This window comes from Carassius auratus, chromosome 47 (assembly GCF_003368295.1).
Source record: "Carassius auratus strain Wakin chromosome 47, ASM336829v1, whole genome shotgun sequence".
Taxonomy (NCBI): domain Eukaryota; kingdom Metazoa; phylum Chordata; class Actinopteri; order Cypriniformes; family Cyprinidae; genus Carassius; species Carassius auratus.
This window is the reverse complement of record NC_039289.1, coordinates 2904747-2918450: the sequence shown is the minus strand read 5'-3', so window position 1 is coordinate 2918450 and position 13704 is coordinate 2904747. Positions and strand designations below refer to the sequence as shown.

Below are 13704 nucleotides of genomic sequence, written 5' to 3'. Positions count from 1 at the left end.
ATATATATATATATTTGATCATTATATACTTTATTATAATATATTTATTATATACTTTTTTATTTTTAGATACATTACAGGAAACATATTACCATATAGTGCACTTTTACAAAAATAAAAGTACATTTATGTTAACTATATTTTTTGAGCACTTCGATGACGCATTTGTTTTTTAATATCTAATATATATATATATATATATATATATATATATATATATATATATATATATATATATATATATATATACATATACCCGAGTTCAGAAGCCTTTGGAAATGCATGTAACTGGTTTGTTTAAATTTGACGCAATGTCTAAACTAAGTTGTGTGGTTTAACCTGCAGTAACCTTTGCACTGTAGGATGAGCAGGTGTGTGTGTGTGTGTGTGTTTGTGTTAGACACCTGGAGGTTGTGTTTCAACAGGTAACTGTGTCGTGTTGTTAAAGGCAATTGCCATAACGACCTTCCTAGCCTTCGTTTCATCACTCAGGGGAGTTTGAAACGCGGTCGTTAAGCCTCTGTTCATAGAAGTGTTTTTCTGTGTATGTGTGGCTATATTTGTTAACTCAGGCATACAACGATTCAGTAAGTGTGACGAGCCACATGAGGGGAAGCCCCTGGCACCCTCTGTGGTCTGGGCCTTTACTCGCAGCACATGGCGCCAAGTGGTGGTGCCTGCACATGTGGCTCCTGGCCCTCTCTATGATGGCACTTCCACTTCTGCTAAATGCCACTTCCATTCCGTTTCTGCTTAACGCCACTTCCGTTAACAGTGCCACACAAAACCAGCGCCCAATTTGGTGTCATCAGCGACCTCACACACGCAGTAACATCTGAATGTACACACATCAAAAACGCGAACCTTTAACCCCAACCCACACCATGCTCTTGTTTCGAGGAACCGTCCTCTTCTGTGCAGCGAAATTCTGACGTCACAGCCAAGTTTCCCCTCTGACACAGGAAGTGACCTGTATCAGTCTGACATTTAGATTCGGTAACATTTCGTAACCCTGCCAACAAACCCTCACGGGGTACTTGGCAGCCAACGCATCTCGATGGGAAAATTTGGTTTAGGATGAGGCTGTGAGGTCTTGATGTCATCAATATTTTTAATGCCTTTGTTGTGTGATCGTGTAGGAGTGCGCAAATGTTTTCTAAAACAATAAGCCACTCGTGGCTGGGCATTACTGTGATTTGCCACTCGAAAGGAGTCTTTTCGTACAACTTTGATCAATGGAAACCACTCTACACAACCTCAAGTGTTTATTGCTTTCATAAAACAATGACAACAGTGGTATGCTAGAACAAAACAAAACTAAAAAAACATAAATGTTTAATAAATAGTATGTATTTATTTTTTATTTACACCAACGTTCACGGTTGGTTTTCACATATATACATAAAAATAAATACTGTTGATTGAGTGTAAATAAATAATAATGAATAAATAAAATAATAAAGCAATATTCTACAAATTGTCCTTTTATATTTATATTTATTTATGTATTTATTATTTGTTTATTTACACCAGTGTTCAAAAATAGATGATTGTTAAAAAATCCATTAATTTATTTATTTAAAAATAAAACCTTACAAAGATTTATTGAATATTTGTTTTCCATAAATAATTAAACTATTGATTGAACATTGGTTTAAGTAAAAATGCACTCATTTAAAAGATGCTCAAAAATTATATTGTATTATGCTAGCATTAAAAAAAAAAAATATATATATATATATATATATATATATATATATATATATATATATATATAAGTAATCGGATTTGTTTGTTTTTTGTTATTTGCATTGTAAAACAGCTTTACACGTAGTTCATCCAGTCAGAATTTAGAGAAACTACCCATTATATAAATTCTATTTTGACATGTATTTCTTGCCTTTTCTTGACCTTACATGCTTCTTTAGTCCTAAATTGCATGCGTATGGGAGTGAAAGACATTTGGTCTTTGGAATATGGCAAGATCATACATCTATTTACCAAGTAACCTGTTTTGCATCTATTCAGTCCATTTATAATAACCTAGGACATTTCGGTATGTCTCCACTGCTCTAGAGACTTCTGAGAAGTGTTTTCGCAGTGTTCTGCATTATTAGGAGGAACTCCTGATGGGTGTGTTTGTGTGTCAGGATCCAGACTACATTGCAACTTTGCGGTTGGCGTTCGTCCTGACCATGGTAGCTCTCACTAGTCTGAGGCCCACCAAACCACACCTATACACATGTTCTCTCGGCCTGGGGATGAGAAAACATCCACAGCAGGCAGTTTTTGCAGCAGTGTGCATGTGCATATCGTAAATTGTCTAAAAAGGCCCAAGCAACAAGAGGCCAAGTGCGTTTCTTTCTCTCTCTATCGCTAATGAATGACGGTGTTTGGCAGATTCCCCCGAGAAGTGGCTTTATTGCCAGTAGCATTGCGTGTTAAGAGTTTATTTAGAGAGGTCGAGGAGGAAACGAGAGCAGTTGGGAGAGGGAAACAAAGGAACGGGGTGTTTTCATTCCCTGAGATGGATGGATTGATTCTTCAATGTGAGTTTGTTATGAAACAAAAGCACGGTTTATTCGTTTCGGAGGTTGACTTGATGATCTCACTCTGGCAGAGTATGGTCGTTACGGTACGGTAAACGGAACTTGGAACGTTCCATCACTGCTTACCGATTTCTGACCAAGCTCCAAAATACTACAGGATGTGTAAACATAATGTTAGTGTAAATACGAATTGTGTGACAGCAGTTGAGAGAATCCATAAAATCCCCTCTTTACTGAACTTCAGGGAGTTTTGGTATTTTGTATTTACATATGTCTGCCATGGTTTTCCCCTTACATTTTGTTGATTTGTATTAGGGATGAGTCATTATCGTTTTTTAATACATGTGTATAGTACTCCCTTTACATTAATTCTTTAAAGAAATTAATAATTTTATTAAGCAAAGATGCACTAAATTGATCAATAGTGACCGTAAATACATTTACAATGTTTACATTTACAAGTTAAAAAGATTAAATTCTTTTGAACTTTCTATTTTTCAAGGAATCTTGAAAAATGTATCTTGGTTTCCAGAAAAAAATATGAAGCTGAAGAAGCCTGATTTGTTGATGTTTTATTAATTTATTTTGTTAAACATATAAAAAATATTTTTAATTAATATTTTTATTTGAAATATATATATATATATATATATTTATATATATATATATATATATATATATATATATATACAGAAATGACAATAAATATGAGATTGCTGTTCGGACGCCAGAATAGTTTTTTTTTTTTTCTTGACAGGTGAAGAAAGGAGAAGATGCTTTTTTTTCCTCCTAATTTTCTCCTCTCTCCAAGCATGTCTTTATTAAACAGTTCAAGACCACCTCGTGCAACAATGAGCTGCTTTGTGTGTGTGTGTGTGTGTGTGTGTGTGTGTTTTGTGTTTACCTGGCTGGCAGCTGCGTGGTTCCGAGCTTCGGAAGAAGTGTGTGTGTTGGCGGCGGTAGTGTGGAATTTACTGCTTTTTGAGAATGGAGCAGAACGGTGTGTGTGTGTGTGTGTGTGTGTGTGTGTGTGTGTGTGAGAAAGTGCTGAGTGAGAACTAAGCAGAGCCCAAACCTTGCGTGAGGAGCGAGCGTGCGAACTTTCAACCCTGGCATCCGCTGCAGAAGTTTTTGGGACGGAGAATTGCCCAGCGAGGGAGGAGAACAGATAGACGGGGAGGGAAAAGAGGCGGGAGAGGAAAGGGGTTGGGGAGAGAAGGGTTTTGTTACACAAGGATATGGAGCTTGGTAATTAAGAGCAGCAGGGAAGCGAACGGCGAGCAAATCTGCCAAGAAAAAGAGAGCTCGCATTTCAGCCGCATTTTCCATTTCGACGTGTGGTCAAGCGTGTTTTCTGGTGCTCCTCCTTTATCTCTCCCTGTTTCGTGCCATGAGATGATTTACAGTAGAGAGCGGTCATCCGGTTGACTCAACTCCTGCCAAAATGTACATAAAATGTGATGGCTTATCTGACGTCCCCGAAAAAATTCGGGAAAGATATAAATAACACGAAAAAAAAGGAAAAACAAGACCGGACTCAACATCCGCCAATCGCAATGTTTCTGTTGGGTTTAGTTGCATGGACTCATACACGCTTGGCCACGTCCCAATCCAAAATCTGTCCATCTCTCGCTCGCTCTCGGAGGCACAGGTCGCTGCTTGCCCTTGTTTTGTTCTCTCGCCCGTTTGTGTTGGTTTGATGTTGGCTTTGGCTCGCAGCGACGACTGTAATGTCGGCCGTTCATTGCTGAGTCTGACGCGCATGTAAACTTACCTCCAGCTATGCTCGCCTATAAATTCATACACACACAGCCGAGATATTTTTATGCTCACTTTACACAGTCATCAGCTGTAAAATCATCTCGAATATTGTATAAACAGATGATTTTAGTAGGCGACGTTAATTTGGACGTAAAATTTCTCTTTGACGAACAGCCGCTTCGTTGACTAGTAAACTCTGTAACTTCTGTGATACTTCTTTAGAATATAATAAAATAAAGTATATTTTAACATTTTAAATTTGATTGAATGGTATAAAATGCGCTTATCCAATTTCAAACCATTTTTTATTTGCAATAACATGCGGCAATGAATCATCATTCTCAGTATCTCCAGGAAACTACAAATGCATAGCTGATATATTATTAAAATATTTAATAATATTGCTATTTTTTTTATTTTTGTTGTTGTTGTTGTTTTTATTCAGAAAACAATGCAAACATTATACAAATATTTTATTATACTAAACTAGTATTAGATTATTTTATTTATTTGTTGGTTTGTTTAAACCTATGGTGGATCTATTTTATTGAATTTTTTCAGACATGAAAATTTGTTTTTGTATTTTATAGCAAAGTATTTTATTATTTTAGTTTAGCATCTTTTATTATTTTACTTTATTAGCAGTTTTTGTTTATTTGTTTAAAGTCTTTCTAATAGTTTGATGAAATGTCAGGCTATAGAAGTGGATCTTCAAAGAATTGTTTTCAATTTTCAGCAGAATTGTCACTTATCCATTTTCCCGTCCAGAAGTCTCGCCCACCTTTTTGGTGGAACTGAAACAAAAGCCCTCGTTCACCCTCTATTTCTGTCCCCGCGTCCCGACAGCAGTGATTGTCCAGCTGTCTCCATATCGGTGTAATTGCTGCAAACAAATCTCAGGATGTGGTTTTCCCGTTCTGACTGTTGAGTCACCCTAAGATCTCTGGATGGAAGAATGTCGCCCCTTTTTCATTCTTCAAACAAACACGTTTCCTCCTCGACTCTGTTTTGGCGCTCCTTAGGCCTTTCCTTCACTCGACGCTCAACACAACTGAAAGAATTCTGAACGAATCACCCAACCGTATCCCACCTGTCCCCAAACTAACATGTCGCAACCTCAATGAAACCACGTCAGTCTGCGCACATTTTGTTCTTGTGTGCTTCTGCTTTTTGAGGCGTCAAAGTAAACACCCAATTTCACTTCTCCAGTGAGGCGTTGTTAATGCCACTTCAGTCTCGCAACAGGTTTATCTGAAACATTTTTATCATAAGTTGCGTAGCATTCAACATCAGACTTGAGAAATGCCTCCAGAAACCCTGTATCATTCTGACCGCTGGCTCAGTTTACCCCCAGCCTTCATTATGGCGCGCTTACAGTGAACAGAGTCCCACTCGCACAAACACAACGGGCAAATGTAAACTGTGCGACATCTCTCCATAGCGCTGATGGACCTCGCTCGGTCTCCAGAGGTCAGGGGTCAAGTCTGTTTGCACAGGCATGTGCAGAGTTCACAGAGGATAGAGTGGGAGGAAGCGATTGAGAAAATTTTTACGTTTTTTGCTTGGTGGAGATATTTTTGTTTTCTTTGTCATAGTTAAAATAGTCAATAAAATACAAGATTTATATATTTAATCAATAAAAATCTTACATATATTTAATAATAAAAGTTATAATATAAGTTAAAATATATATATATATATATATATATATATATATATATATATAAAAAGTAAAGGCTTTTAATGTTAATTTTGGTATATAATATTACAAGATTTGCTTGTTTATTTAATAAATATTGTAAATATGTTTCTTTCTTTTTTTTTGTCAACAAACCTGATATTTTCATTGACTAAAATGCTTATTAATTTCAGTTAGTTTATCCTAGCGCAAAATGGGCTAAAATGAATGAATATGACATGATGATGGCATAATTTACACTTTGGTTGACAGAAAAAATTCCTCACATTTTGGCCACTTCAAGTTTATTGCCTTAGCCTGACAGAAAACAGGCTATGTAAACAGTGAAGCAGTTGTACAACAAGTCCCATGATCCCTCTCCACCCCGTCTCTTTAACACAGCTCAGCCTCTTTTAATGCTCACTTTTCACAGTCTGCTTATCCCTTCGTGTGTAGAATGACAACATACTTTGCTGAAAGAGTGTTGAAAGAACAGTACAAGAACAACAATAGGAATCAACAGTAAAATATTAGTGTACACTGCTGTAGTATTACGTTACTGCCATTACTACTACTACTATCATTGATTTATTGGCCAGTAAGGCATGTTTTGATAATGCTTGTGAATGGCGTTTGATTGGTTGAAATACCAGGGCAGTTCTGTGTCAAGATGACGTCAGGGTCACATAACCACATACACACACAGGTCTTGACCTTTCATAATTTATCGCAGTGCTTCAGGAGCACTGGACTCTATTTAAGTTAAATGCTTTTAAATGCTATATTTAAAAGTAGTTCATTTAAATACATTCAGTGTAACACTATTTTACCATTTAATACTAATTACGATTTTTACACATTTTAAACTAACTTTAATTTCAACTTTCATTTTAGAATGTCTAATTTAAAAAATTGTATTTAAATAATTTGTAATTTTTCTCTCTGTGTAAATTCTCATTGTAGATCGCCGTTTCTTAAAATTCAGTGTTAAAAAACACTGTACTGTAAGTAAAATAATGTTAGTTTAAATATTTGATAGTACTTCATTTAAACTCATTTAATTTTTAAATTTTAATTTTAATTTAATTAAAGTATTTGTCAGTCTTTTTACCGTGAATGTGTTCTTTAAAAGCAGAAATGCAATTTATAAATTAAATTTTAAAGAAGTTATTTTTTTAAAATTCAGTGCTGAAATAAGATTGTGTTGTGAGTGCTGAAATTAAATGCTTTTAAATTAAATATGTTTAAGTATTTGTGTCATTTTGTCTTCTGCATTATTTACAACCTAGCAACTTTTTCTCAAAATTTGTAAATTGTACTGTTTCCTCCAGTTTACCTCTTGTGCAACTAAACCGCGCCGTCTGCATTAATAAATTCCCCTGCAGAATTTGAATCAGGCCTGTTAAGAAAACGCATTATTTGGCACTCGGTCAAGAGACAGAAACTGTGGCGATCGCTGATGGTGTGTGTGAGAGTGAGAGGTGTCTTGAAAGACACAGATAACACAATCCTCATTCCTTCAAGTCCTAACCTGTCCCCCACCACAGAGACTCAAAGTCAGAGTCAAGGTTTTCCTGACAACGAAAAAAAAAAAAAAAAAAACAATGGCTCAATTCAGCACTGGAGTTTCAAAGGTTTTAAAATCCCGGTGGGTGGGTGTACAGATACTCACATTTTGGCAGAATATAAGACGAGACATACCTGTTGCACGAAATCTTTGAATGCCGCGGGCATCTATATGTTTAATAAAATAAATCAATCAATGAAACAAAAGGTGAGATCCACATGAAGTGTTAAAACACAGATCGAGCAATGTTGTTACCTGACAAGAGCAGGTTAACGTTTACTGTGTTTATACATGCAAAGGCTGTTTGTTATCGATTTAAAAAAAAAATGAAAATGGCAAGTCCTCAAACATTTGCACATAGTCTACCAGAGTTTTGCGTTCTTTCAGGGTATGCATATTTCTGAAATTCTTTAAATGGGACAAAGAAAGAAACGAGACGGGGAAGAAGAGATTTTCATTCACACAGCGCAACATTTACAGTGTCAAGTGAGGCGAAGGATAGGATTGGTAAGTGTCTGGGAAGTGGTCCAGTTTGTTAGCTAATACGGTTCAGGTGCCGTCAAGGATGCAGTCATTCTCAGCACGCGAGGTTATTAAACCACAGGCCAAACGAGAGCCCAATGGGTTTCCCTCGCTCGCTCTCCCTCAGTCTTCAATTCTCACTCTCTTCAAACCTCAGGAACACACAGTGTACCTCCCATTGCATTTGAGGCAGACACTATCCAGACACCGAGAGAGAGCGAAATGTGTTGTGGAGCCCGAAGCACTTTGCTGTTTGTGTCATAGGGACCGTAGAGTGTGAGGGCGCAGGCAGAAAGCTAAATCAGGCCTTGTTGGGGGTAGTAGTGTTTCTGGCATTTTGAGACAGGAAACTTTTTCGTTCTTCTTTATAAACCTAGCACTGTCCTTGCGTATTAATAGTTGCGTTTAAGTTACATTGTTAAAAATCTATTATTTTTTTCTTGTTTTATGCATATTCCTTGTTTTGTTGTGCAGATTTTGTTATTGATTTTTAAAGAACAAAATTAGGCTTTGTAATATTTTCTCAAAACTTGTTACGAATTTGTATTCTGGCATAGTTTTATGGTTGCTGTTGTAGGTGATTCTAAAATCTTGACAATCGTTATTAAGTAATCGAATGATGGGTAATAATCAAGTTTGTGCTTGCACCACAAATTTGGCAGCCAAAAATATTCGGCCCAAACAGCAAAGAATTAACGGTAACACTTAAGTATAGGGTTCAATTCTCACTAATAACTAGTTGCTTATTAGCATGTCTATTATTAACATATTGGCTGTTTATTAGTGCTTATAAAGTACATATAATGCATGGCATCCATAATCCTACCCAATACCCTAAACTTAACAACTACCTTATAAACTATTAATAAGCAGCAAATTAGAAGTTAATTGAGGCAGAAATCATAGTTAATGGTTAGTTAATAGTGAGAATTGGACCCTAAAATAAAGTTTGACCGAATTAACTTTTGAATTCATTGACCGAAACAGTACACGCTTCTCTGCTGACGCATTTTGTGTGTTGTCTATTTTGTCTTTTTTTTTTATTTGCTCTGCCTTCAAAATGTTTTCTTCGTTTTCTGTCATTGTTTTATAGTGACTGTTGTAGGTACAGTAATAACTAAAACTTGGATGGTAGTTAATGAGTAGTCCAATGACGGGTAGTTTTCAATGCATAGAAAATTTTCGCAACCAAAAAATAATAATACAAAATAGTTTGAAGGGCGAGTATTGACCATGTTTTCATACACACATCGTTGATAAGCTACAACGGGTAAACATGGACGCACCAAAAGCCAAAAATTATGCAATATTAGATTGGGTGAAATACATACGGTGAGGCGGCTCATTGTGGGAAACTTTGCTACGACTGTTTTTTCAACATTTATATGATATTTATGCATTCTTCCAGGTGCTTTTAGCCAAAGCAACTTGTTTTGCATTCAAGGTACACATTTGATCAGTTCTTGCTTTCTTGGGAATAGAACCCATGACCTTGGTTTTGATAGAGCTGTGCTCTACTGTTTGAGCTACAAGAAGGCCAAAACTCTAAACATGACTCTGAATTCAATTAACTAATTACTCACCACATTATTAATATAATTAAAGGTTTAATTAAAGTACCACTGGTGAATTATCTAAGGGTGTAGTCTTCCACAATCATTTTAAAACTGGCTCGATTTGAACACAATTACAGAGAGTTTTATGTTGAAAGAACAAAAAAAGATCAGAGGCAGAAAAATGAGATCATTAAGTGGGAGCCACTAGGGCCTTTCAGTCGGTTTAATGACCCATATTAGACAGGTTCACCCTGTTCCTGATCGCCATCCACACCAGACCTCACACTTTCTCCAGTTACACCCGGCGAGTGGAGAACTGGTTTAGAGATTACGGTCGAGAGATGCCCAATACAAAATTGAAGAGTTTAAAGAAGACGTACAGCAGATGGAGGGAGGGAACACGAGGGAAAGAGCACGTCGTGGTTGCATTGAGGGGCCATGTGTGTTGAATTACTGTAATGGCAGATGAACAGACGGCAATTGATTGGTGCTTCTGATTGCGTGTGTGTGTGTGTGTGTGTGTGTGTGTGTGTGTTGAGATTGTGACCACTCGCCCGCCGGACTTCATTTTCCTCATTATTTTCATCTCTGAAAACAGGTCAGTGGTGGCCAGTGCGATCCGTGAAGAAGAGTTTAATCATGATTACATAGATGTTCCACCGACCTCCATTTTTAATAACAGGCCTGATATGCCTATGAAAGACTGGAATTTTAAATATAGAGTCATAATGGGACCACACTAGCCAATAGGCTGCCAATGTATGACGGACATGCGTGCCAGGAGCGTCGGGACCGTCGGAACGGGTTCAACAGGGTCGAAGCCAAACACTCATTTTGGCTGGCTTGCAGTTGTGTGTAGCTCTGTCATTGAGTTGTTGTGAGCCAGTAGACTATGAGACTCCTCAGCAGCTGCTTCACTTTTTGTGTGCTAGCGCTCTTTAGCTTCAGAAGCTTAGCTGCGGCAGCGCTAGGGACCAAGTGGTCTGTTTTCATCATCAAGAGTTCTTCCCCCTTGCTCTCTGTAGTTATTTCTTTGGTGCGGTGGCAGAGTTTGTATTACACCCCTATTTACTTCTCCATTAAGATCTGTGGTGAACGTCTACAGAACATTGTCTTTGTCTCTGTCTTTGTCTCTTTATTCTTTTCATTTGTCTGCAATTTAAACTGCCAGGCTGATCAGCAGTCCATGTCAAAAGCGTTCGCCTCCGCTTTTCCCCTCGCCAAATAATCTCTCTGCATCTGTGTCCTGTGGGGAGATGTTTTTGTTCCCTAGCAGCAAAACGCTGTTGTTACCCCTCCTCCATTTCTTCTTCACTGTTCACTCTGTTCTTTTTCTTTCCTTCGGTCTTCGCTGTTTTTGGGGGTTTTTTCTCTAAGGGCTGCAATAGAGTGTGTTTGATAAGGTCTCGAAATAGCACTGCATCTGCGCTGGTCAGGGAGGAAATGGTTTAGCGAGCCGCACCCACTGGCTAATGTTAGCTCAGCGTTAACCTAGCGCTGAACATTTCCACACACTAAAAACTCTCCAAACTGAAGTCTAATACACTACTATATGGTAAACTTGATCATTCATTCAAGAGCAATGGAAATTTTAAAATACAAATTTGACTTTGTATGGAAAATATGATGAAACCACACAAAAACAGTCAAGAATTTGGAACTGTTACTGGAAATTCTGTGAAATTGTTTATTTGTGTTATTCTTAATGACGTCAGGTGAGGTTATTTTGCAAAGTAGTGACGTTAGACTATTAGGAAACCGTTCTTTTTTCTTACGCATTCCAAATTGTGTTGTGTGAAGTTGGGAGTGTTGATGTGTGTGCGTGTTTGTGTGTGTTCAAACCTCCAGTTAATTCAGGCTGTGCTCTGTGAAAGTGTTGAAATCTCGCTCTCTTTCTTTCTGACTGCTGAAATAAAAAAAGGCTCTGACACAAGTTCAGTGTTCAAGTCAGTGCTGAATTTCAAGAAGTTGACTCAGATTTTACATCAGAGTTTACTACAGTGTTTACAGCATATACAGGGCAGTGGGTTACCATAGAATTAACATCAGAGTTCTCTTATAGCCTATTTCTCTTTAGTTAAAGGGTTAGTTTACCCGAGAATGGAAATTAGTCCATCTTCTACTCGCCCTCGATGCATCCTAGGTGTATGTGACTTTCTTCTTTCAGAATAATCCAATCAAAGTTATATTAAAAATTGTCCTTGCTCTTCCAATCCTTTCAATGGGGTAAACGGGTGTTTGTTGTCAGCCGTTCAGAAGACGTGAAATAAAGTGCGCGCATCTTTTAAGTTGAATTAAGGCCCCCCGTAACGAATCCGTTTTTGTAAGATAAATATCCAGATTTCAAATGTAATAAACACTTTTTTTCTCACTTCTGCTGGCTGTGGGGAACCGGAAGACGTGCAGGCGGATGTTGTAGTTTGTAAGCGCGGAGAGAGAACAAAACAAAACAAATTCGCTGGTCACGAATTAGAAGCACAAAACGAGGATTAGTAAAGAAAAACTTCGGAGGATTTTGAAATAAGCCAAGAGGAGACTGGTTTTCCTTTGCTAAAGTAAGCAAACTTTGTTTCCTTTGCTCCTACATTTCCCAGAGGTGCGCGTGCAACGCATACGTCTTCCATCTTCCACCTGCACGTTTTCCGCGTCCCACAGTCAGCAGAAGTGAGAAAAAAGTGTTTATTGCATTTGAAATCTGGATATTTATTTTACAAAAACTAACTACTAGGGGCCTTTATTCACCCCGGGAGCCATGTGAGGGGCGTTTTATTACAAATGTGCACACTTTATTTCACATCTTCTGAACTGTTGACTACAAACACCCACTTATCCCATTGAAAGGCTTGGAAAGACAATTTTTAATATAACTTTGATTTGATTATTCTGAAACAGGAAAGTCACATACACCTAGGATGCTTCTCGGGTGAACTAACCCTTTAACATAAGAGTGATGATTTTACATCTGATATTTTACTTAATTTGGTCTCAAACTTTACCTCAGGTTTGTGCCTTATATTTTAACAAATTTTGCCACAATTTTACCTCATTTAATCTCAAGCTATATCACATCTACCTCTGATGTTTTGTCTCATATTTTACTTTAGGTCACAGATTAACCTGAGTTTGTCTTGCTTTTTTACTTCAGAGTTTACCATGTTTACCATTTATTCTCAAACTTTAGTTCACATTTACCTCAGATTTTGTGCCTCGTATTTTACCCCAATTCGCCTCAAATTTTACCTCTGATTTTGCATCACTTTACTTCACATTTTACCTTGAATGTTTACCTTTGAGCCTGCCTCACATTTTACCTCAGTTTACCAAAAATATTACCTCTGACTTTACTTCAGTTTATATTATAATTTACTTCACATTTACATCCAGTTTTGCCTCACAATGACCTGTGACATTAAATGTAAGGCGAACTTTAAATCTGAGTGTTGTATTTCAGTGTACTTTAGATTTTAGCACAGAATTTTACGTCAGTGGGTCCCTATTGATGTAACACGTTTGCAGATTATTTGTAGTTGTTGCTTGGACAAAAAATTGAAGTTGTAACTCATGTAACCAAAGGGCGAAATAAACAAAATAATCCTTAGCTAATAAACAGTTTGTTTCATTGACTAGCAGCTTGTAAATTTGACTATAATTGCCCTTGTTTTCAAACACATTTTTGCTTGACAAATACGAGAAGACAAGTAATAAAAAAAAAACAAAGTTCAAGACATCTGGATAGAAAACTGTTGATGACGTGTGCGTACACACACAGTCCTAATCGACCGTAATCTTTGTGAATGCTCTCTCTATCCAAAAACACACATTCAATGGTAAATGTAGCTTTAAACAAGATAAGTGGCAGTAAAACAGACGTCACATTGATCATGTTAGTACTAGTTCTTCAGAATAAACAGTGCAAGGGAAGTGACTTGCTTCTTGGCCATGTAATCTTTTCTTAGGTTTTGTAGCAAAATGGTGCAGCTTTAATAATAAATAATAGCTGCCAACATTACTTTTACATTTTTGTAAAATCTTTGGTAAAAATCTGGTAAAGTTATTTTATTGTAATGTGCC

General features: G+C 37.1%; 1 protein-coding gene across 1 annotated transcript in view; it reads left to right on the top strand.

Moving 5' to 3' along the window:
* The window catches only part of LOC113064794 (aryl hydrocarbon receptor-like), a 53247-nt gene that overhangs the window by 28497 nt on the left and 11046 nt on the right, over nt 1–13704 (top strand). The gene's annotated exons all lie outside the window — the stretch shown is intronic.